Source organism: Diabrotica undecimpunctata, chromosome 5 (genome assembly GCF_040954645.1).
Source record: "Diabrotica undecimpunctata isolate CICGRU chromosome 5, icDiaUnde3, whole genome shotgun sequence".
Lineage (NCBI taxonomy): Eukaryota > Metazoa > Arthropoda > Insecta > Coleoptera > Chrysomelidae > Diabrotica > Diabrotica undecimpunctata.
The window spans coordinates 79,218,137-79,242,419 of NC_092807.1; positions in this window are offsets into that span (position 1 = coordinate 79,218,137).

Sequence of the window (24,283 nt, forward strand, 5' to 3'; positions counted from 1 at the left end):
TTGACTATTTGTGTACAATTTTGTGTATGGTTAAGTGGCACACCAAAAAAGTGTTTTTATTTTCTCTTTTGTTCAACAATTAAAATGTATTGCTATACTTCTAGATGTTCCAATACAATAAAGGATAATAAACATAAAGCATACGGTAAAAATTTTTATTATTTTCTATGCGCTAGTTATTATAAACACATAAGCTATACTACAATTAAAAACTATGACCACTATGAAAAAAATACGGTAGACTATGACTACATTTGTGCTTTAGCACTATAGTAAGAACAAGATAAAAATCTAAATTCCTTCATAATTATATTAAGGAGAAGTTAAATAAATAAGATAAAACTTTTGTTCGTTATCAGTACGAGAAAGCGCATTTCAGAATATATTATTAAAAATGTTGATATTACAATATCAGATGACAGGAATACAAAAATAAAAAACAACTCACCTTTTCAAAACAACAATCAATCACTTCATTTTATTACGAAAAATTTAAAAATTGCAATGTAATTGAACCCATTTTTCGAGCTATAGTTACATTGATACTTATGTGGCTATTAGCTGTAAAGTCATTAGTCTTTTCCGTCGTATCATATTTTCCTAATATTTTTTGTAGGCAAGCAGTTTAGTTTGTGTAATATAATATCCCCAATTCGTCTCATAATATTTAGTTTTCAAAACAGCTGTTAATAATTCGTTCACATTTTTTAAAGCTCTTTGCAGTACATTTGAAAATAAGTCGACAGTAAGATACTTTACTTGTAGATTACTCCTTGTTAAATTAATTAATTTATTAGGTAAATTAACTGCCTAATAGTGAATAATTGATCAACGATTTATTAGTTTTTCTAATTCCACATTAATAGTCTCCTATTTGATAGTTCACCTATTCACTCAATCGTTCCAGGTGTATTAGAAAAAATACTGTATATCCTAATAATTAATAGATATATAGCTTATATATAGCTTATATCGCTATAGTTTGTGCAGTACATTTTATTATCCCTTTTGTGTATGGTATGCTTTTCAGCAAGTTGGTACTTGCTCTTACTTCTAAATTGACAGATCAGCTGTTTAACTGCCTGTACTGAACTTTCTTCTTTATTTTGCAAATATATATAAAAATTAATAAAACTCTGACATACCGTTAATTAAAATATTCGATACCCTATACTATTCAATCAACGGAAATACTAAGATCACACGAGGAGAATCTATCTCTATCTAATTAGCCTTTTTCGGTCCATCTTTGGACATAGGCCTTCCCAATCCTTTTCCATTCTTCTCTGTCTGTCGGTATAGTCATTCACCTAGAGCCCACGTGCTTCTTGATATCATCTGCCCATCTCATTTGGGGCCTTCCTCTGCTTCGTTTATATTCCCACGGTCTCCAACTTATAAGAATTTTGTTCCATCGGTCTTCTTTTTGTCTTATATTGTGACCGGCAAATCTCCATTTCAATTTTGCAACTTCTTGTCTAACATCCCTCACTTTTGTTTTCTCTCTTATCCACTCGTTTCTCTTTTTATCCATTAGTCTTATGTGCAACATTTGTCTTTCCATTGCTCTTTAGTTTTTATGGTTATGTCCATGTTTGCTTTTGTAAATGTCCACGTTTGGGAACCATAAGTTAGAACAGGGAGTACGCATTGATTGTATACTTTGGTCTTAAGATGCTGTGGATATCTTTTGTTTTTAAGAATGTAGCTTAGTTTGCCAAATGCCGCCCATGCCAGTCTAACTCGTCTTTTTATCTCTGCTGTTTGGTTTTCTTTGTTACGTTTTATAGTTTGACCCAGATATATATAATCCTGAACTTGTTCTACTTCATCTTGTCCGATCCTCATTGTGATGTTTTCATCTGTATTTGTTATAATTTTGGTCTTGCTGTAATTCATATTAAGGCCTATCTTTCCAGCTTCCACGTCCAGTTCTTTCATCATTTCAAATAATTCTTCTCATTTATCTGTTATCAATGCTATGACATCAGCGTATATTAGATGGTTCAAGCATTGTCCACAAATTTTTATACCTTTTTCTTCCCATTCTGATCTTTTAAAAATATCTTCCAGAGCCTGATTAAAAAGTTTCGGTGATATTGTGTCACCCTGTCTCACGCCTCTATTTATTTGTATTGATTTTGTTTATTGATATACGTTAAATGTTGTTTTGGCTTCCTTATATATATTGGCTATTAGTTCCGTATATCTGTGGTCAATTCATTTTCTTATTCATTTTTCATTATTCATTTGCTCGTTCTATAAGTATTTTCATACTTAGTAAATGGTCACTTGTGCTGAATCCCTTTCTAAAACCAGCTTGTTCTTTTGACTGGTATCCATCGAATTTTGTCGTCAATCTATTGGTTAAAATTTTTGTTAGGAGTTTATACATTACATTGAGGAGTGTTATAGGACGGTAGTTTTTTATATCTGCTTTATCCCCTTTCTTGTGTAGGATAATGGTTACGGATTCCTTCCAGTTGTTTGGGATTCTTTTTTCTTTTAATATCTTGTTAGAAAGGGAATGTAGAGTGTTAATTACCACTTTTCCACCATATTTCAGCATATCTGCAGTTATTCCATCTTTTACAGGCGATTTGTTGTTTTTCATTTCTTTCAATGCCTTCTTTATTTCTGATTTGCTTATTTCTGGCTGTAGCTCTGAGTTGCCATTTTTTACTTTAGCCTTAAGTTGGTTTTTAATTGTTTCTGGTGGTTCCTTTTTTGTTTTATATAGTTCTGAGTAGAAATGGTGGATAATAGTTATAATGTCATCTTTAACGTTTGTTTCTAGTCCGTTTTCATCTTTTTTTTTTGTTTATATCACACTTACCTAATTTCGGTCTTAAGCATTTCATATTTTTGTTGTTTTGTATTACTTTTTCTATTTTTATTTCTTGTTCTTTTCTCTTATTTTTTCTTATCATTCTGCTTATTATTTTATTGATTTCTACATATTCTATAGCTTCCTTCTTTTATCCATAAGCTTCTTGTTTCTGTTGATATATAGTTGTTCTTTTTTAGATCCTTTTTTACTATTTCTTTTCCTGATGTAATCATCGTTGCTGTAAGTGTGTTGTCTATTTCATCTATATCTTTGTCATCACTGTCTTATTTTTAAGTAAGTTGTTCTTTTAATAGGTCTTTGTATATCTCTTTATATTGACCTAGTTTGTTTCTATCTACTAGATCCCAGTTTTTAATTATTTTTCTTTTCATTTCATAGTTACCGTCAACACTAATTTTTACTCTGACCATCCAGTGATCGCTACCTGTTGTGAATCTGTTAAGAACTGTTACATATTTAATGATATATCGTTCCGTGGACAGTATGTAGTCGATCTCATTTTTTGTGGATCCATTTGTGGTTGTGATTCCATGTGGCTGCCCCATGTCCACTTTCGTTGGGGCTTCTTTTTGTAAAAGGAGTTCATTGCGTATAGATGCTTTTCTTCTAGGTAGTTCATCAAAGTAGCATCTCTATCATTTTTCTGACCATACCCGAAATCTCCTATTTTAGTTTCTTCATTGTTTAGTTTTCTACCCAGTTTGGCATTAAAATCTCCAATTACTAGTATAAGACGATTTTTATGTTCTTCCATAGCCTTTGATATATCTTCATAAAATAGTTCGATATCTTCGCATCATAAGCTGTCGTGGTGGCATATACCTGGATAATTGTAATTAATGTTCTTCTTATTTTAAGTATGACATAGGCTGTATTCGGGTTTCTTCTTTTCGTCGAGTTTCTGATAGGCCTATGATATCTCATTTTATGTTTGTTAATTCTTCTTCCAGTTCATGTACTTATTTATCCGTAGACATTGATCTAATATTGTATATCCCTATTGACAGGTTGACGGATTTTTTTGATTTATATTGTGTTCGTCTTAGTGGGTTTTTGTTTATATCTATCAAAAGCGAATTATTGCGTCTCCCAGATACCGCGAGGCAGACCTTTGAGGTGTGGGATAATATTATGGGTTATTTCTGGTTTCGTCATAATTTACACTGAAATTACTAACAAGAGAGTGCTCTTACTTCCACATGTTCAAATTGATATATAGTACCAACAGATGCTAGTTATATACCATCAGTACTAATAAAATGGAAACTATCAAATTAATGTCAATTTCATTGAATTATCAACACAATCGAAAATATATACCAAAACAACACAATAAAAGTAAAAGTAGAAGAAGAACTAACCGACCCTATTGAAGCTGGTAAGACAGGGAGATTTCCTGAGTCCTCTATTGTTCAACCGGATTATGGATGAAATAATAAAACAGTAAGAAATAAAAGAGGATACCAAATGGGAGAAAAACAAATTAAAATAATCTGCTATGCAGACGACGCAATACTATTCTTACAAAGTGAAGATGATTTACAACGTATGCTACACCAATTTCATATAACCGCCAGAAAATTTAACACGTTAATTTCCTCAAAAGAGACAAAATGCATGGTTACAACAGCAAGTTTACTAATATGTTAATTGAAGCTGGAAGGTCAGATAATAGAACAAGTGATGGAGTTTAAATATCTAGGTATCACATTATCCAGCTACGGAAAGCTCGAAACTTAAGTGGAAGATCCACTGAATAGAGCAAACAGAGCCGCAGGCTGCCTAAATGAAACAATATGAAGAAATAAAAATATCGGGAAAGAAACCAAAGGCAGAATTTACAAAACAGTTTACAATCAGACCAATAATGACATACGCAGCAGAAACAAGACCTGACACAGACAGAGATAAAAACACTTAGAAAAATTGATGGTAAGACACTATGGGACAGAGCTAGAAGTACAGATATACGATGTAGATGCAAGGTGAAGAACATCAAGAACTGGTTAAGAAATAGAAGAGTAGAATGGAACGATCATATAAGCCGAATGACAACAAATAGAGTAGTAGACACGGCAAGAGACGGTTACCCAATAGGAAGACGATCAGTAGGAAGACTACGAAAACCATGGAAAGGCAACTTACTGGAGGCACATTGAAAAACAGACAGAGTCATGTCTATATAAAAAGAAGAAGAAGAAGAAGAAGAAAAAGATACACAGGATAAACATTAAAATAGCAGCAAGGAAGAGAAAATGAATCAGTCATATTAATGTAGAATAGCAGAGGACAGAGTGTTTAGAGAAAATAATGAATCAGTCATATTAATTTAGAATAGCAGAGGACAGAGTATTTGTCATAGCCTTGGACAAGCGCCCAATTGAAAAAAGACCACAGGTCGTTCAAAAAAGACGGAACTCTAGAAAGAAAATAGAATAGATTTAAAAAAAAAATAAAAGCATAAACGTGTCTTTTCCGACTCTTTTAATATTGAAAATACGCAAATAGAACCTTGAATTAAAATGTAACCTTTGATATCTGTGATAAACCCATCTCCTGAACAATGGCGCCGATGTATGAAGTTGAAATTTTTTACACCTATTTTAACTGTTTATTTTTTTATTATCTATATATGAGTTGCGAACGATATCACAAACTTATTTATTTTCCACAAACAGGCTCTTTAATACCTTAAATTATTACTATACAAATCTGATTCGAAATATCGTCAAAAAGTAATACACGGCATGTAAAATTTAAATTTTCAATAAGAAGTAAAATATTAGGCATTACTTATGGGGTTTAAAGAACGAGCCTTTACGAAAATTTAAGTACTAAGAAAACCACCACAATCGGGTATACCCAGGGTAATGATTAAATAATTAATCGGCTAATTCTTCAGTCACCCCTTTAATATGATTTTGTCAAATTGGTCCTTTTTAGGACCAACTATTCTAATAACATATGTTTATAACTCTTAAGGGTATATCTAGAGATCAAGAAACTTTACTTTACTTAAACTTATCAGACATATGCGCTAAACACGAATCTGACTTATTTCTAGTGCAGGAAACATATATAGGGCCTAACGTAGGGTATTTGGTATAAAGCTTATCGCTGAAAACCACATTATAGATATAGACATGCTATCTCTGTCGGAAAAAAGCAAAGAATAACTCAAAGTAAGAAAAGACAAAACCAGTCAGCTTTCAGAGAACCTTTCAACGATGTTGGGCTTGGATCCACCATCTACATATTTAATGAAAAATAATACAACTACCGACATTGAGAATCTGAGCACAAAGCTTATTACGAAATCTGGTCCAAAAACACCACAATGGCTTATCCGGATGATAAACAACTGTATTCAAATTATGGAAACACCCAAAATCTAAAGACAAGCCAAAGTTGTTACCTTGCTTAAACCTGGCAAAATCTCCAACGACCACAAAAACTTTCGGCCAATATCTTTATTTTGTCAGCTATTTAAAATACTTTTGCACAAGATCGTTAATATGATTTCACCGATATTTGAAGAAAAGCTTAAATTAAAAACAAAAGTGGCTATAGATAGGGAAGATCAGGTACATTACAAATGCTAAATCTTACCCGACACATCAAAGACGGGTACGAAAAATATCGGGTATCAGGGGTGGTATTTTTCAATCTAAATGCCGCTTACGACACCTTAAATTACAAAATATTTCTCGAAAAAACTATATGATATCCCCTTAGATAACAAACTCACTTATATTATTTGCGTATGCCTACACAAGAGAATATTTTTTTTGTATCACTCAATGTTAAGAATAGCAGATGAAGAACGGTCTCGCTTGGGGTAGCATAAAAGCACCTACACTGTATAACATTTACCCAAACGATCAACCCATACCGGTAGATAATAGGACTACTATTATAAAGACGATACACCTATTATTGCACAATAAAAATAAACTATGAATCAATTTTCAGCCAAAACCCCTGAAAAACTCATGTACGCTCCTCAATTTCCCTAACATAGACGCTTTGACAAACTGAACACCCAATAATGTCATGAAATTCTTGAACTGTAGACTTCCTATAAATTTCTTGAAAATAGTTTGTATCTCACGGGATCATTCACAGATCACTGTTTAAAACTAAAAGGTAAATTGAGGACCAGAAATAATATTCTTTGCAAGCTTGTCAGCTAAAAATGAGGCGTACGTCCTTCGGCCTTTAAAACATAGACGCTTGCACTATATGCTTCTGCTGCCGAATATACCTTGTTAGACAAATTTTCTTTCAACATTCTTTCTTTTTGTGCACACTACTACCCATTTTAACACAAAAATGTCTATTGCAGCACTTAACCATATTTATTTTGAGATAACTTTCTATCGATATATCATATGTAGTATACAAATAAGACCAGAACTAAAATAATAAAAAAGCTTTATACAAGATATCTCAGAAGAGTAGTGTGATGGGTAGCTCTTTCGGGGCGACAGACTCAGTAAAACACAGGTTTGAAATAAAAATAAATCTATTAATTTAGTATATACAATAAATAAAAATAAAAAGGAATTCTACGGTGTATACTTATACAATAAATAAAACTAAAACGAATTCTACTGGATCCCGTGATGAACGAAGTCCTCGGCGAACGTCTATAAAAGAAAAGAAATTAATTAGTATTACTAATAAGAAACAAAATGGGGGAAATCAATCGCGTGCAGATTTATACTAACTTTCGCTTCAATTCAGCGAAAGCTCCGTATATGCTCGCAAACACAATATTTAGCTGTGCAGACCCACGGCAATGTTCAATACACAATGCCGACGGGTTCCGCTTGGCTAAGGACAGAGTATGATCCTCAATACGGAAATCTCTGTCCCGGTTGGTTCTGTGCAGATCCACGGTAATGCTCAATACGCAATACCGATGGGTTCCGCTTGGTTAGGAACAGAGTATGATCCTCAATACGGAACTCTCTCTCTCCAGAATGGCTCGCAGGTTCACTACACCGGCGAGTCAGGGAGCCTAGAGCGCTAGCTACAAGACTGTCTAATTCCGCTATTCACACGCCTTAAATAGCCGTTCTGATTCCCACTTCGCCTTCACGTTGTAGAAGTGGATGCGCAAATATTGACACTCCCACGGTTCGAACTGTTAAACGATCAGAGCATCGTTACACCCCCTTCTCTTTGAGAAAAAAAAAGTAACATACCTTTTTTTTGTGTATATGGTGTCTACAGCCTTGTGATGTCATCTATCCCTCTCGGTATCTTTATCACAATCTTCCTCCCCACGGTTTTAAATCTTTTACATGCGCCGTCATCTGCTTGCGGCTACTACTATCGGCCAATTTCAGTTTTACTATTACTGGTGATATCACTGACGTTACTATGTATGGTCCTGAGTACTTCGGCGCTAGTTTGCTGGTGAAAGCTGCACTAGCCGATGATAGATGGTGTTCCTTTTTCATGACTCGATCTCCTGGATGTGGCTGCCAGTCTCTTCGTCTTAGATCGTAATGTTTCTTCTGGTCCTCGAAAGCGTGTTCCATGTGCACTTTCGCTAGTTCTCTTAACGCTTCTAACTTGTTTAAGTTTTCTGCATACCCCTGTATATCTTGTCCATTTGTCGCCTCTGTTGTGTCTAATTCCCTTCCGAAATTAAGAAGCGCTGGTGAAAATCCTGTTGAATCGTGTCTTGACGAATTTATGGCGTAGCAGAATTCTGGTATGAATTTGTCCCAGTCTTTATGGTTATCCTCCACGTAAGTAGCTATCATCGTTTTCAGTACTTTGTTCATTAGTTCTACTGGATTGCATTGAGGTGAGTACGGAGGTGTTAGAATGTGATTTATGTTATAGGACTTTAGGAACGCCTTAAAATTTCCGCTTGTAAATTGCGCGCCGTTGTCCGAGATGATTTTCTTCGGGATACCGAATTGCATGACTACTTTAGATCGTAGAGTGTCGATGATTGAGTTCGTAGATGCTGCTCTTATTGGCTGGGCGACGACCCATTTGGTAAACCGGTCTTGCACGACTATTAAGAAAATGTTTCCTTTTGCAGATCTTGGGAATGGTCCCATTAAATCAACTGAGACAGTATGCCAAGGCTTTTCTACAGTGGACGGTTGCATTTTCCCGGCTGGTTGCATTTGAGACGGTTTATATTGGAGGCACTTCGTACAGGCTCTAACGTAGTCTGCAATTTGTTTAAACATCTTAGGCCAATAGTACTTTTGCGCTATTCGGCAAATTGTTTTTGCAATTCCTAAGTGGCCTGCTGTGGTCGAGTCATGATTTTCCTCCAAAATATCTTTCCTTTTATATCTTGGTACGCATAATTTCCATGGGTTATTAAACTCTGGGTCGGCTAAATTACGGCTGCTCCAAACGTGTTTATATAATTTCCCGTTTGATATTTGTAAATCCGGGAAATCGTCTGGGTTCTGGAGTACATTCCTATATAAATTATCGTACCAACTGCATGATTCCAGTTCTGATGCTAATAATTCCGACTCTGGTTCTTTGCTCTGGTTTTCTTGTGGTTGTCGTGACAAAGCATCTGCTACCTTGTTGAGGACTCCCTTTCTATATATTACCTCGAAATCGTACTGTTGCAGTTCTAAACTCCACCTGGCTAACCGACCTGACGGGTTTTTAAGGTTCTTCAGCCATTTGAGGGACTGATGGTCTGATATGACCTTAAAATTGTATCCTTCTATATACGGCCTCATTTGCTTTATCCCGTACACGATAGATAGACATTCTTTTTCCGTTGTGGAATATTTTGTCTCGGCTGGTGTGAGGGTTCGACTAGCATATGCAATTACTTTATCCTGGCCGTCGTATTTCTGTGTTAGTGCAACTCCAAGTCCACAGTTCGACGCATCTGTTTGCAGGTAAAATGTTTTCGAAAAATCGGGGCATGCTAATACTGGGGCCGATGTAAGTTTTGATTTTAGCTCTTCAAACGCGTTTTCCTGCTTATCGGTCCATTTCCATCTTATCTTCTTCTTCAGAAGCATGTTTAGCGGTCCTGCTATTGTCGAATAGTTCTCTATGAATCGGCGGTACCATGATGTTATTCCTAGGAACCGGCGGAGTTGACGCACATTTCTCGGTGCTGTAAGTCCGGTTATAGCGTTGGTTTTCTCCGGGTCGGTTTTTATTCCTTCTGCTCCAACCACATGTCCTAAGTATCTGAGTTCTGACTGGCAAAACGTGCATTTCTCGAAGTTCAGCTGTAATCTGGCTTCTTTCAGTCTTCGGTAAACTTCATGTAGGTGATTTAAATGCTCTTGGAGCGTTTTAGATATTACTACGATATCATCCAAGTAGGCAAACGCGAATTCCATATCGGGATGTATTACCTTATCCAGTAGGCGTTGGAAAGTGGCTCCTGCGGAATGCAGTCCGAATGGGGTGGTTTTGAACTGAAAATGGCCTTTTCCGGGTACGCTGAATGCTGTCACTGGGCGGCTTGTTTCTTCTAGGGGTATTTGAAAATATCCCTGTTTCAAATCGAGGGTCGATATAAAATTTGCTTCCTTAAGTCTATCCAGAATTTCCGATATTCTGGGTAACGGATATGCGTCCTTATCTGATAGTTCGTTGACTTTTCTAAAGTCAATGCAAAATCTGTACGAGTTATCCTTTTTCCTAACTAGTACAATCGGTGAACTCCAACCACTTGTGGAGGGTTCGATGATTCCTTCTTTTAACATCTTGTCCACTTCTTGGTTGATGATCTGTAGCATTGCGGGATTGTGCCGCCTATAAGGCTGCTTGACTGGATCGCACTTTTTCTTCAATTTTATTTCGTGTCTTATTAAGTTGGTGGGTCCTGTAATATTCTCAAACTCCCTTAGTTCTTTTCTTAGGAACCTTTCTAACTCCGTATTTTGAGTGGAGTCTTTTAAAGTGTTACATGTCTCTTCTTGATGTTGTATGTATTGTTTGGTCGTATGTTTATCGAATTTAAGTTCGATAGAATGGTTCCTGAGGAATTCCACTCCTATTAATGCATCTTCCGTCAACCCTGGCATTACTATGAATGTTTGTCGGGTTTGTAACTTATCGATCTCGCATTCAATTGTCAACTTCTGGTTAAGCTCGATTGACGCTCCATTTGCTAGTCTTGTTCTCCCGCTGTAGCTATCTAGAGAGTCCTTGTATATCTGAGCTATTCTATCCCCGACGTAATTTTTAGTAGTTCCTGTGTCGATGAGCGCTCTGTATGTTCTTTGCCCTATTTTTAGTGATGCGAACAGTCGAATGTCATTGCTTGCTGGCTGTGTAACGGCGAAAACGAATGGAGTCGAATCTTGTTTTACAGACTGGGACGACTCCTTGTTTCTCCAGTCTGTAATTCGTTTCCCTGACGCCTGAAACAGCAGTCGCTGCTGTAAACTCCTTCTCTGCCGCAACGCGAACAAAACTTTTTCCATGGGTTTTTGCAGTTTTTACGGCTGTGACCTGGCATCTTGCATCTAAAGCATGCCGTTTTTGCATCGTACTCTGCTTGGTCCGTGCGTCTCCAGTTTCCACGGCAAATCTGATTTGCTCGGGTCTTTTCGTCTTCTAGAGCTTCGTATTCTTGGGCTAAATCCTGTAATTCGGCTAAGTTTCCGAAATCCCTGCGGCGAGCATAAAGCTTATATTCTGGTAACAAATTTTTGTATATCCTTTCGAGTTCTTGGTTTTTAGAAAAAGATCCTTCTCGTCTGATTAATGTTTGAATCTCCGTGATATATCTATCTACTGGTTCGTTCTGTCTCTGTTTTCTGTTTCGGATTTCCTCTTCTAGTTGTAGCAAATATCCCCTGGGATAGAAAGCTTTTTTAAAATCTTCGCTGAAATCTGTCCATGACTTCCAATTGTTGTTATTGTTTCTGTACCATAACAAGGCGTGGTCTCCTAATAATTCTGGTAATGCTCTTAGTAGATCTTGTTTATCGATCTCGTAGGCCAAGCTTAATTCGTCTATCCTCTCTAAGAATTCTATTGCATCCGAATGTTTCTTGTCGAAGTGTGTGTTCCACTTTCGTACTTGATTTAGCAATTCTGGTTGCCCCATTTGTTTCGTTATTGTTAATTACTGTAATTGTCTTCGGATGCCCGAAATTTCCTGGGCCAGTGTGTCGGATTCTGTTCCCTTGGAAGTTTTTTCTTTTTGTGAGTCGTGCTCTCAATTCGTCGACGGTTCCCTTGGGATCTAAGCCGTATTTTCCGGCCTCGCTCTGCAATTCCTCTTTGCAAAGTCGGTTTATCCACGACGTACCTGTTACTGAGTCTGTGTCTTTATCTGTCGGCATGTTATTAATTTTTGCTCGGGCGCCAGTTTGTGATGGGTAGCTCTTTCGGGGCGACAGACTCAGTAAAACACAGGTTTGAAATAAAAATAAATCTATTAATTTAGTATATACAATAAATAAAAATAAAAAGGAATTCTACGTTGTATACTTATACAATAAATAAAACTAAAACGAATTCTACTGGATCCCGTGATGAACGAAGTCCTCGGCGAACGTCTATAAAAGAAAAGAAATTAATTAGTATTACTAATAAGAAACGAAATGGGGGAAATCGATCGCGTGCAGATTTATACTAACTTTCGCTTCAATTCAGCGAAAGCTCCGTATATGCTCGCAAACACAATATTTAGCTGTGCAGACCCACGGCAATGTTCAATACACAATGCCGACGGGTTCCGCTTGGCTAAGGACAGAGTATGATCCTCAATACGGAAATCTCTGTCCCGGTTGGTTCTGTGCAGATCCACGGTAATGCTCAATACGCAATACCGATGGGTTCCGCTTGGTTAGGGACAGAGTATGATCCTCAATACGGAACTCTCTCTGTCCAGAATGGCTCGCAGGTTCACTACACCGGCGAGTCAGGGAGCCTAGAGCTATACCTACAAGACTGTCTAATTCCGCTATTCACACGTCTTAAATAGCCGTTCTGATTCCCACTTCGCCTTCACGTTGTAGAAGTGGATGCGCAAATATTGACACTCCCACGGTTCGAACTGTTAAACGATCAGAGCATCGTTACAGTAGATGAAATAAAAGTAGTTTTTATTAATCGGATGCTTACATAAAACGTACAAAGACATACTCACGTAAACAAAATACATTACGAAATTTCTATAATAAAAAAAAAACATCGAATTCGGCATTGAACTAATAAAATTATATTAAATAAAAAAACAACATTTTTAAAAATGCAGAAAAAATAAAATTTTCTATGCAAGCGAACATTCCATTAAATAATAAGCCCAACTCCTTTTGTATCTATATACCTGTTCTTTAAAGAACCAGTTACCTTTTAGTACGTAGTTATACCAGGTAATAAGATATCCTCTGTTACACAGTGTAATGCGTATGACATTACACTGTCTACAAATAGTAAATAAAAATAAGGAGCCCATATAAACCGTTCAGGGTATATGTTGAAAATATACGGATTAATCGCACAGTTGCCAAACTCTCAGAGCTTACTTAAACCGATAAACGTATGGTTCAAATGTACAATGAAGAAGATCTGAACGACCCCTATAATATATACACGTGAACTAAACGATATACATTTATGATACAGGGGTATTTACGGGCTCCAAAAATTTTTTATAAATTATTAAACTCTACATGTTGATGAATCGACAGAACCAATATTATGGAATGGTCAAGTGAGCTCCGTATATTGGTATCCACTTGACCACGGAGCTCAATTAAACCTGAATTTTAACATGGGCGGAGTCCACTTTATGCCGTAGATATATATATATATATATATATATATATATATATATATAGGGGTTTTTATCGCGGTTCTCAAAGAATTAGTTTGTAAGCACTTTTTTAAATTATCTTTATTATATCTATTATGAAACACAGATATATACCTAATATAGACAATGTAAATTTAAAACAAACTATCTTTAAATTGAAATTCTTATGACACTAATTAAGTTATATAGACAATGTAAATTTAAAACAAACTATCTTTAACTTGAAATTCTTATGATACTAAATAAATTATATTAACAAAATTTGGTACCTTTTCTGTCACTGAATGCCTAAATGAAACTGTTTTCCACAATAAAGATTTTAATCACCACTCAATGTCTTCGTTGTCAGCGTCAGTTATCTTTCTTTTATAAACTTGCCCTGCCAAATACACCACAATGTTTTAATTATCAGCTTTCACCATTTTAGAATATTTTTCTTCTTAATAGTATTTATAAATCAGTAAAATATTGTTCTTTCTTCTTTTCTATTTATTCTTCTTTCTAATAATCTTTTTTTTTTCTTCCAATCTCCAATCACCATATATTAACTCCAATCCAATATACATTAACTCCAATAAATATATCTCCAATCACAATATACAATATTATATATTAACATAATTTTTAATCTTCAATAATATTCTCTTTATTCTGTTTCTTAATCTTCATTGAACTTACTATTTGTTACTATATTGAACATCTCACCAACTGAATGACTGTATTCTATCTTGAACTTACTGAACAACTGTCCCCATTGAAAATCTGATCTTACTGACTGACTTTATGCCCTTACTATCTTAAAATTACCGAACAACTGACTTTCTCACCGACTGACCATTTTGAATCCAAATCACATCATATTTATTTTTTCTCATTTTTTCTATTCATGAATGTTCTTGAAAAAATATCTGTTCGAATGTTTTTTATTTTATATACATAACCATGTTCGCGAAGATTCTACCGTAAACAAAGGTTAAATTCTGTCTATTGACATCCCGTTTTAACATTTCTAGATAGTTCCTTCCCATTCTATATAGAAGATTACTATTCTAACTAAAATTCTATCGAGAATTTTATGGAAATTTAGGCTTTTCAGATCAGAATACAAATTTATATATAAATTACACATTTTAAATAAATAAATGACACTATTTTAAATCCATAATTCTATATAAAAGTTCCTATTACCCAATTCACTTAAGTGTATACTTGGTTGCCTACAAAGATGGCTCACTCAAATATATTTACAATATTATAATTATTAAAATAAACAAATTCATTGCAACTTAAACACTTTTTAAATTTATTATTATGTTAATTTCTTAAGAATGCCCTCATATAAATGCTTTTTATAACTAATATTATCTAGTATATAACTTATAAATTATTTTTTTTAAACACTATCTTTGTTTCTCCTATATTTAATATTATCTCAATATATATATATATATATATATATATATATATATATATATATATATATATATATATATATATATATATTTCAAATTATTTTCGACCGTATTCACTTTGTTTATATATTATAAATTATTCTAATACATTTACAGTTTTCTCCTGAAGAAGTCACAAAATCGTGATGAAATATTGAGGCAGAACAAATAGTTTAAAAAAATATCCAATGAATGTTTTTCTAAATTTAGTAATTTTAAAAATTTTTTTTAAACAAAAATAATTGAATTTATAAATAAGTTAGAATAGCGACCAATTACAAATAAGCCTCAATGTCATGAATGCCAACTTACAATTTTCATTTTTGATAATTATATTGCCAAAAAATAAAATTTTGTTTAAAAATTCTTTTTATTTAGTAATAAAAAAGATGATTTATTCATCATTGATAGATGTCTAAACAATATAACAAGTATATGGAATATTAAATTAAAATGTGATATTTTAATGAATAAACTAGAGAGAAATAATATAATTATAAATTTTGCTTAGATTTTAAATTTCTGATCTGTTGTTTAAATTATTATCACTTCCGCTAATACAAACCATTTCTAAAAAAGTCCCTTTGAATTTATTACCTTCATTACATATAAAACATATTTATATATTTTTTCCAAACGAGCACAAGTACTTCTTTTTTCTTTTTTTCTTACCCTTATATATATATATATATATATATATATATATATATATATATATATATATATATATATATATATATATATATATATATATATATATATATATATATATATATAAATGTAATAGAAGCTCCCCGACTATCTAGAGTCAGCAAATTCCGAAGAATTCCGAAGACCAGAGGCTATAAAGAAGGAAGGAAGAAGCCGACGATAATTATTATTAGTTCTTATTTAGTTCTGGTAAATATTTCTGTAAATTGTAATTTAATTTTGAAAATAAAATATTTTTTTTGAGAAGTTCAAGTGCTTGTGACATATTTGGCGACGCGAACAGGATCAGCATCGTACAGAAACATCAGTTTCCTGGTCAACTTTAGTTGTTTTCGAGAACGAGACCGATCGAAGCTTGGAGGAGAAAGAAATTATGCATTGGAAATTAACTGTGACCATCCTTATGTAAGTTTTTCCTTTCTTTCCTTAATTTTTATGAGCACTTTTAACAATATTTCTCAAAACAGTGTTAAAAATTTAAATGTATTATTTGACAATTTGAATCTAAATATTATTAATAACTCGTCAACTTCTAATCTAAGACCTTCCATTTCTTGTAATAAAAAATCCGTATCTTCTAAGAAAAATTCCAAAATGCCTGTCACTAATAGCGATATTGCTAGTCTGTGTTCCACGTTACCAGAATTTTCGTCTAAAGAAGATCTTTCTACGTTTATCAAATCTCTAGATAACTTGTTAACATTCGTAGGTACACAAGAACTTACAGAACCTAAGTTATTTATTCTTAATACTCATATTGTATCTCGTATAAAAGGAGATCCGAGAATCTTTTTAAATTATTCTAATAAATTAAGCTGGACAGATATTCGTCCTGCCTTATTAACTAAATATGGAAATAGAAGGTCAGAAGACATTTTGGTAACTAAGTTATTTACAACAGTTCAAAAATATAATGAATCCTATGATCAGTATCATCAAAGGATATCCACCAATTTAAATGACCTGGTTCAACATATTACTTTAAATGATAATCCTGCTACTGTAAATTTTAAAACGCCGTATTTTAAGAACATTGCCTTAAGAACTTTTTGTTCCGGTATAAATGAACCATACTGCGAATATTTATCGCATTTTGAAATAGACTCACTTGAAGCAGCACTTCAAAAGTATGTTGCTTATGGTAATCATAAAAACCAGCAACAATATATATGAACTTTTTAAAAATCCAATAAACTAGAAAACCTTTGCTCAAACAGAGACCACATAATCCAAACCAGTTTTCACGTAGTAATCATAATAATAATAGGCCCACAATCTTCTGACCCATGCAGTCAAATTACTTCAGGCCTCCATTACAGAATAATCAAACAAATTTTAATAATACTTCACAACCAAATTTTAATTTTGCTTCTCAATCGTATAATAATAGTTCATCTAGAAATAATCAACCCCCAAATTTTCGACAAAATGAACAACATAGAATAAATAAATACAGGAACCCACAAACTCAACAAAAACCACATTCTCCTATTAGTGGCGTTCAAACATCCTCTACAAGAAATCACCAACCTATGTCCGTTACCACTAATGGCCATCATTTCGATATTGCTGCTAATCAAATTCATAATTCCGAAGTTAACATTGAAAACTGTGTGATTTCGAACAAGTAACGGAAGAAGATTTCGATCAAAACTATCAGGATTTTCCCCTAGTATCTCCCTAAGAACAACCACCTTCTGTATAAATCTGAATAATTTACAAAAATCTCCCCGGCTACCTTATTTTGTTACGACTATGATTCGTCTTAAAGTTCTTATAGATTTTGGAGGATCAGATACTGTAATCTCACCAAAAGCTGCAAAATATTTTAATCAATCCCACATATATAAAAAACCTTTCACATTAACCTCTATGAATGGTACAACAAAATTTTTCCAAAATATTAAAACCCCTTTATTATCTGAATATGGCATAAATGATCTAATTGACGCACGAATCGCAAATTGGAGAAGAGTTTGATATTCTGCTTGGAAATTATGATTTAGAACGATTTAACTTCATACTAAATTATCAAACTAAAACATTGACCTTAACAAATTACAGAATTACTATTCACTTTGAGGCATAATATTACAAAATTCCGAGTATGTCCTAGACGGTGAAATTCTAGTACCCAGTGTAGACTTACAGAATTTTACATTACCGGAATCCATACATACAGCAACAAACGGTTTCATTAATAACTTGACACTTCCTTACCCGATAAAATTATTAGAACCTATTCAGGTTCAAAAACCGGACCAACGCAATTTGTAGAATCTAATATTTGTACACAACATTTAAATAATGAAGAAAAAAATAAAATACCTAACCTTTGCAGAAAATACAGAGATGTATTTTATGATGAGAACAAGAGCTTATCTTTCACGTCAGCAGTGAAGTATGAAATAAAAACAAAAGATGAAAATCCTATTTATGTTAAGGGATATAGGCATCCTAAGGCGATGCAAGAAGAAATTAGTCGACAAGTACAGAAATTATTAGATGATAAAATTATTAGGCCATCAATTTCTCCCTATTCGGCCCCAGTGTGGGTAGTACCGAAAAAAGCTGATGCTTCAGACAAGAAAAAATTCAGAATGGTTATAGATTATAGAAAGCTAAACGAAAATACTATAGACGACAGATATCCTTTACCAAAAATAGATGAAATCTTAGATAATTTAGGTAAGGCTACATATTTTAGAACACTAGACTTGGCTCAAGGCTATCACCAAATCGAGATTATTTTCTTTGTTTTAACATTTTTAGCAATATTACTCATTAAAAAACGAAGAAGAATTTCCCAAATTCTATTTGGTACGAAACTTCATCCTGCCCAAATTCAAATTCTGAATGAAGTAATTGCAGAAGTTACCAGGACTTCGAGGATGAAGTCCGAACCAAAGGAGGGAGGAGAAATGTGATAGAAGCTCCCCGACTATCTAGAGTCGGCAAATTCCGAAGATCAGAGACTATAAAGAAGGAAGGAAGAAGCCGACGATAATTATTATTAGTTCTTATATAGTTGTAGTAAATATTTCTGTAAATTGTAATTTAATTTTGAAAATAAAATAATTTTTTTGAGAAGTTCAAGTGCTTGTGACAATTTTTATATTTATTTTATGTATGTATATATATATATATATATATATATATATATATATAATAAATATAAAAAAATTTTTATTATTACAATTTTTAAAAAATATGAGGTGAGATGACCCTTAAATTACATAATTTTTGCTCAAATTATGTAATAAGACACTAACCAGTATTTGTACGATATGTTTTTAGAAAGCACTTGCGACTACAATATTGATTGGAAAAAATGTATCGCTATTTGTAGTGATAGCGCTAGCTATGCCTGAAATGCCTAAAATCGATAATGCCAAACATAATCTGAACACATTGTTTTCTTCATCGACAGGCTCTAGCTACTAAGGTAGTACCTTCTAATTTAAATGCCGTAAGAAAGAAGGTAATAAAAATTGTGAATTGTATCAAAGGTAAAGCTTTGCAAACTCGGGTATTCAGAGTCGTTTGTAAAGATATGGTCTCGTTTCATCAAGATTCATTTATTACAAGAGGTCAGATAGCTATCCAAAGGAAAGGTAATGAAAACAGTTCCAAAACTGAGAGCTGAATTGGTAATTTTCTTACAATATGCAAAATCTGAATATGCTCACTGATTTTCTGACTTTATTTGGCAGTTAAAATTAGTGTTTTTGGCAGTTCTTTTTACTCACCTTAACAATTTGAACAAGAAACTTCAAGGAAGAGAAGAAAACATATTAACGGCTAAAGATAAAGTAAAAGCTTTTTACACAAAACATTGTTTGTGATCAACCTCTCTGCAAAACAAAAAATATTTGATTTTTTTTACATGTATTCAGTCGAGGACTCCTTCTTCTTTTTTGTGACAGTTGTAGACTGCGCATCGAGCGGCCGTTTGTAATTATCAATGGTACCTGCCTCTGGGTGGACATTACTCGACTGTCTATTACTATTATCGCTCTTAGAACTTGTACCCGGCTGCAGATCACTCGACGGTCCATGTGTGCAAGTGTTAGAATTTGTACTTTGTTTTATAACAAATTACAATAACAAATTTTATAAAAAATATGCACGAAAAATACACGCTCTTTGGCTTGACAATAAGGTTAAATTAAATGGAATAATATAAGAAGCAGCGGTGCAATGGACGAAAATTTTTAATTTTGTGGATGTAGTAGTGGGAGGTTAAAATAAAAGCGGTGGCGTCAGTCAGAGCGCGGTCTTAAAAAGCAAGATGTGAAACAGCTAGGCGAGGCGAGCCGGCATTTTGCTTTAGTGGCCCGGTAGCGGGTCGCGACCCACAATTTGGAAAACGCTGGTCTACAGCATATAACATGCGTATACCAAGACTTTAAAGAAATTATTTATATATTACTCAATCAAAAAATTGTAACAAATAACACCATTTTGTTTTTTCTCAACGTTTTATATTTTATTACTTAAAAATGTATTATTTTGCTATTATCTAAATTATATTTTTATTATTTACATAAATAGGTTAAAAAAATATTATCAATAAAACTACAATAATGTGATTTTATCTCTGCTTAGTTTTTGCGTTACCGTTAAATTTTAACAAAACAATTCCCTTTTAAAATAGCGGTCAATGAAAGCGACGTTAGTAATGACGTTGAATTTGATCACGTTAGTTACGGACGGTTAAACAGTGCATGATACTTTATCTAAATTTATATTTCCAACATGGATAACAGCTTATTTTATTTACATCGATCATACTGTTAGCCTTTTTATCATACGATGTTTATCTACTTTTTATATAGCACCCTATCGATATATTTTTACCTGTTTTTTAATTGCTCTTAAGTTGGATGGCAGTGATACTGTCAATATTAAATTTATTGTCCAGCTTAGAATCGTAATGTTACTTTAATAATTGATTTTATATGTCACCTTTGAGATCAACATAGTTTTCTATGGTACTAACTGTTTGTATTCTAGTTCACTCAGGAAATTAGGAAGCCGTGTTTATAAGATATTAAGACCCTTAACAACGATCGGTCAGTGTATTCAAGCATAGCGACAAGAACATATATTATATTCATATTACCTAGTAGTTTACAATCAGATATTTATCCTTATCAGCTATTTATCTTCTTTGGAACGTAAGTAATAATTGATACTGCTTCCCAAAACTGGGGAAAAGTATCACCCCATATGCCTCTTCCCATGTATCGGAAATATGTACGAGAGGATGCTGCAAGGACTAGAGGATAGGAAGCCTATCCCCGAGACAATTCGGATTCTGCAAGGGGAAGAGCACAAATGATGCAATTTTGAGTGTAGTCTAGGCATTACACAACATTGTGGACGAACAGCGCTGGGCGCCAGCTGCTACTTAAAGGTTTAAACTCGCGAAGGTACTTTTTAAAACGACCCTTTATTAACTTTTACAACTATACTGGACTGCTTTATTGATTGAAAATAACTGAATTTAATTACAATACTATTTCTTTTATATAAAAATTAAATGCTGACAAAACTGTTCATTGGGTTTGCAGATCTCCTGGGTTACTGCACCGTAATTTCTCCATCCCCTTGGGAAGTTTTGTGAGGGATGAACAAAACTGAAGGTATGGATTCTGGATCGGCTGTATCTTCTTCTTCAGTTGTCTTCTTTTTCCATATCTCTCGTAATTTGTAAACCAAAATAATGATAAGGGCTGTTGCCAGGATATATATTGGTGATGTCCATAGATGGTAATGGTCCATTGTTTTTAAAGACACGGGTTGAAGTCTTTCTTCTGTCGTTGAGAGTTTATGTAGTTCATCTAACTGGATTCTATCTAATTTTAGAGGCTTTACTGTTGGATTTTCCCCTTGAAGATTAATTTTTATTTTTGGCAGGGTTAACGGTTCTTATTTTATTGTTGCTTTGGAGTTGATGTAAACTTCGTTGTTGGTTCTGAGCTCACATCCTAGGGGTAGTTCTATTAGAAATGTTCCTCTGAGTACTTCAATTTTGGAAGTAGAACAGTGGGTGGAGATGGCACGTTTTAACATTGGGCGGCATCGTTGGATAATTTTAGGATTTGATTGATGCAGTCGTCAATTTCTGTATTTTCTTGCGGGAACTTCTCTGGACAAATGAATTTCTTTGGTTTACTCCTTCTGCATGGAAGGTCCATGTATTGAAAAAGTTCTGAGTTAGAAGCTAAATTTGGTCCAGGTGGAATAACTATTGTGTTATTTATGGTTGGAAGTGAATATAGATGAAAATATGTGAATACTTTGGAATAAAGAATGGGAAAATGTAAGATAAAGACTAGAGAGTGGTTGGAGTAGTAATCATCTACTTATACTATCTCGTAATATCTCATCAGGTCTTCTTCTTCGAGGTATGGTAGCTGAGAAGCTGGATGATGTTCTAGCATTTTCTGGATGGTCCATCTTATTTTGTCTGGTTTTATAAGTCCATTATGAAGAGTTTTGATTTTTGCGAATGTGATTGCAGTCTGTAGGTCATCTAATATTTGTATAATGGTTTGTAAGGCTAAATTCATCTGGCCTAAAACGTCTCGAACTTGCATGTAATGGTTGAAATCAAAGACGAATTGGTTTAAGTCTGTTCGAATTTTGTCGGTTTCTGCGGCTATTATCTCTTGATTGTGGGTTAGTAGTGTCACTGTCTCGTTATAGTTGTTCAGTATTTTCTTATTAAGGCTTAATTGGTTATTAATGTTGTTAATAATATTTTGTTGATTGAGTTCAAGTGACTGAATTGCTGCATCGTATCTTTCTGCGTCTTCCTGATCTAAGTTTCCTGAGATGGATTTTATAATATTTCCTAATCCATTGATAAGACCTCTTTTATTTCTGGTGTTGCTGGATAAACTGAGTCGAGTTTCTCTTGGGCTGTTTTAAGAAGATACTGCAATGAGAGTGTCGTTTTTCGTTTATCTTTTCAATGTTTTTCTGTTTGCCCTCTTGCAATTTCTTATTTATTTCTTTATACATCTCTTTTGTTTTCAATCTGTGCTTCTGTGTGTAATTATTTATCAGTGTTCTATTAATGTCAATATCGAATGGATCTGGAGCATCTATGTGACCATTAAGGACGTTGATGGGCTTCTGTTTGGTAGCTGAGTGAATAGAATTGTTGTATGCCATAATGGCGTATAGCATCTGGTCTTTTATGTTAAGTGTTTTCTTTTTTTCTTTTAATATTTGAAGATGCTCGATGATTGTGGAGTGAAAGCGTTCGATCATTCCATTGGATTGCGGGTTATCAGGTGTTGTGTACTGGATTAAGATCTTGTGGGTGTCCACGACTTCTTGAACAAGTCCATTTTTAAATTCAGTTCCACTATCAGAAATTATCATATGTGGTAGTCCATGGTGGGTGATGAATAGCAGGAATGCGTTTAAGATGTTAATCGCGTTTGATCCTTCTATTGGGTACGCTTGACCGTATTTTGAAAATGCGTCGATGATGGTAAGGAAATTTTGTCCTGCTGCTTGAAATGTGTCTATGTGAACAATTTCGAGTGGTTTCGTTGGTGTTGGAGTTAACATAAACTTTGGTTTTTCTGGATTTCTGTCGTATTTGTTTGTTTGACCAGTATTGCAGAGATTAATATAATCTTCTATATCCTTTTTCAACGTTGGCCAGTAATAATGATTTCTGATTTGAATTTCTGTTTCATTAATTCCTCTATGATTTGTCTTTCCTTGGTGATAGTCTTGTACGATCGTTTTGTGTCTTTCTGGACTGCTTATATCTTCTAGTAAATTGTTACATTTTACAAGATCAAATGCAGAATTCTTGAATGTTTCTCGAAGTATGTTGCAGACAGACTGGTAGAGTTCATCAGTTTCGAGTAGGATGGCATATTTCTTTTTTGTATCGACGTAGTTCTTGAAGAAATTAAAAATATCGTTTTTCAGGTCATTTTTATCTAGTTGGACTTGTATTCTTTTCTTTGTTAGGAAGCACTGTTCTGTTATAGGTTTTGCAGGATTGTAATTTACCAATTTGAATATGATTTGGTTGTTGTAACAGTTCAATGGTCTTTCGCTGATTGGAATTCCGAGTATTGGGTTTTCCTCTGTAGAATGTGGGCTACCATCTGTGTTGTTGTCTTGTTGGTACAGCGATTTTGTTGGCTGACTGTCAATCTTTTAGTTTTCTTCTTGTAGAAGTTGGTCTATTACTTTCATTTCTTCTGCAGTTAGGCCGGATGTTGTTTTTATTTGATAATTTCGTCTAAGTTAACCATAGGATCTTCTTCATCTGGATCGCATACTGAGTTTGGATGGTTGATCATAGAGATGTTGTCATCTTCTTTTCTGGATAATAGACTGATTATTTCCTCTACGTGTTCGTCAATGGTACTTACTTCTTTAGTGTGGATTTCGACACGGGATAATGCATCAGCGTTCGTATTGGATTTTCCTTTTTTG